Genomic DNA, 3,404 nt, shown 5'->3' with positions numbered 1-3,404 from the left:
TAGTACCTAAAGTTTTCAGAATTTGTAAAATAATCGAAAAAAATTCAGAAATATCTCAAAAATATTTTAATTGAAAATGAAACATTCATAAAAGTTGCAAAATATCTGTAATATTTCTGAGTCAACTCTGGAATAGCAAAATGTCCGCGATTCTTGCACATGGAACCTTATTGAAAGGTTGCTAAAATATCATAAAAAGAATCTGCAATCTTCTTGAAATATAACCAAAAAGTTACGGAAATAGCTAAAATTTTTTCGAAATATTGGGAGTATAAATAAGTTTCCGCCGTTTGACAAACAATGGCGCTACCAGTATGTTATAGTTAAAATTGTCAGCTGTAAAACGTCATATCGTAAGGTTGGACATCTGGCAAGAACATAAACTTGAAATATTATTAACGATTTTGCATCAGCATCTTATATCTTTTTTCGTGCGAAAATGTCGAGTTTTGAGCCGAATAAGCATCATTTGCGGGAGCTTTTGATTTACTTCTTTAATTTGAAGAAATTTGCAGCTGAGGCGCATCGATTGCTTGTAGAAGCATATGGTGAGGCTGCCTTAAGTGAGAGAAGTTGCCGTGAGTGGTTTCAAAAGTTTAAGAACGGTGAATTTGACATCGAAGGCAAAGAACGTAGCGGAAGACCGAAAATGTACGAAGACGCGGAATTGGAAGCATTATTGGATGAAGATTCGTGTCAAACGCAAGAAGCACTTGCACTTACATTAGGAGTGACTCAACCAGCAATTTCACATCGCTTAAAATCGTTGGGAATGATTCAAAAGCAAGGAAATTGGGTTCCATATGAACTGAAGCCGAGAAACGTTGAACGCCGATTTTTCACATGTGAAATGCTGCTTGCCAGGCATAAACGAAAGGGTTTTTTGCACCGTGTAGTCACTGGTGATGAAAAATGGATCCACTACCCAATAACCCAAAGAAGAAGAAATCATGGGGACCATCTGGCCATGCTTCAACATCGACAGCCAAGCCGAACATTCATGGGAAAAAGCTCATGTTGTGTATTTGGTGGGATCAGCTAGGTGTCGTTTATTATGAGTTGCTCAAACCGAACGAAACCATTACTGGGGCTCTCTACCGAACACAATTGATGAGATTGAGCCGAGCACTCAAGGAAAAACGCGCCCACTACTACTCCAGACACGACAAAGTTATTCTTCTGCATGATAATGCTCGTCCACATGTTGCGGCGCCGGTCAAAACCTACTTGGAAACACTCAAGTTTTACCCCACCCGCCGTATTCACCAGACATTGTTCCTTCTGATTACTACCTGTTTCGATCGATGGCGCATGGCCTGTCTAAGCAACACTTCACATCATATGAAGATACCAAAAATTGGGTCGATTCGTGGATAGCTTCAAAAGATGAAACGTTTTTCCGACGCGGTATCCGTATGTTGCCAGAAAGATGGGAAAAAGTAGCTAGCGATGGACAATACTTCGAATAAAACATTAGGTACCGTTCTTTCACAATAAATGCCCAATTTTTGATAAAAAACGGCGGAAACTTATTTATACTCCTAATATTATATTATTGACCGTTAACACTTTCAATCTGAAGTACTTAAATAAACTTTTATTAAGAGTCTTGTAATCTCTCTATTTACAGACTACAAAATTTATATATTGGAATAATCTTAAATTATTTCTCAAAAATAATATTTATGTTTATTATATTCAAAGGATTGCAAGTAATTAAAACATTACAATAAATATTATGCATAAAATAATATTTTTATTATATGATTTTATTTAGTATTTGCAATTTCTCATTAATATAATATAATATTGTAAATCTAAATATGATTCCTGAAATATACTTAATAATAATAATAAATAATATTATACATAAGACAACATTTTATTTGTGTTCCGGAATCATCGTTAATTTCAATGTATTCTCGGGGCAAGTAAACAGCTCATCGACACCGAACCATCACCGTTCAAAACACGAGTATATCTCGCTCCTGTTCTAATCACGCTATCTCGGAAAGCATGCGATCCTCCTCTTGCGCGATCTCTGAAAAGCTGACTATCGCGCACACGTTCCGTGTGAGATTCAGTTCGCTTCCCGATCCCGATCAATACGGATCATCTATCGATTCTTAACGAATCTTATCCCGAACATTAATTGCGAACTAAACCAACTTGTCGTCGCATATCACCGCTGTATTATATCACGTAACATTACCGGTATACGTGTACCACGAGGACATTCAGTGCGCGAGAATTATCTGAGTTCCGACGAGATTTGCCGGTTTCGTTGCTGCTCGCCATCTACATTCCTTTTAACGGCTGCCAGAAATTACTCAACGTCGGACCAGATGCGAATTACCTGTGCACGCATCGAACCGAACACATCAATTACCGGATTACGAGTACCGCCTACTGCCCGCTTCGAAAAAATCTTAATTCAACTCTATAATAAAATTTAACTTATAACCAAGAGAGTCGTCGTTATTACACGCCGCCTTGGCGAGCGAACTTTCCATACAAGGTGACACTAGCGTCACAAACACAAAACAATTTGCATAATATTGTAGAATTTTTATTAGTATAACATTATCTACATTACACATAATATTACTTTCTACATTGCATAACATTACTACATTATATTATACAATATATTACTATATTATATACTCTATGTATAATGATCAGGTTATATCATTATATATGGTACATTTATTACCTAAATACAGAAAATAAATTTGTAAATCCGTTTTTTTAAATTAACTTTCCTTTTATATATAAAGTTTTGTGTATAAATTTTTTGTTATTCTATTAGTGCAATGCTTCTCAATATTTTTAATAAAAGTATGAATTATTATAATACTAAATATAGAAAAAAATTATAGAAAAAAGAAAAATGTTATTACAAAAAAGATGTTACTTTTTTCAACAATACTCGTATATAGTAAGAATAAATATAATTGAATCACTCTTTTGCTTTGGTATTAGCATAATATATGTTTATATAGCTATATACTTTTACTTAAAATACCGAAAAACATTGCACTAATAGAATAAAGAAAAAATACAAAACTTTATATACGAGGATAAAAAGAAAATTACTATTATACAAATATTGATTAAAACAATTATTTTTTATAGTTATAGGCAATAAACATAATATATTAGGTTAAGTAAAAGTCATCGCGTTTTTTTAAAAGACATCTATCAGTAAAAACCGCAATTACTTTCTTACCAACAATATAAATATATCTTGATAGAGTAAAGTTTCAGCTTTAAAAATCTCTTTTTTAAATTATACGATACGACAATTTTTAATGGAGTTATGAGCAATTAAAGTCAAAATAATTCTTTTATTTAATCCGCGATAACTCAGTAATCAAAAGTCGTAGGAATATTTAAAAAAA

The sequence above is a fragment of the Trachymyrmex septentrionalis genome, unplaced genomic scaffold (genome assembly GCF_001594115.1).
Source record: "Trachymyrmex septentrionalis isolate Tsep2-gDNA-1 unplaced genomic scaffold, Tsep1.0 scaffold263, whole genome shotgun sequence".
NCBI classification, from domain to species: Eukaryota; Metazoa; Arthropoda; class Insecta; order Hymenoptera; family Formicidae; genus Trachymyrmex; species Trachymyrmex septentrionalis.
This window is presented reverse-complemented; position numbering follows the sequence as displayed.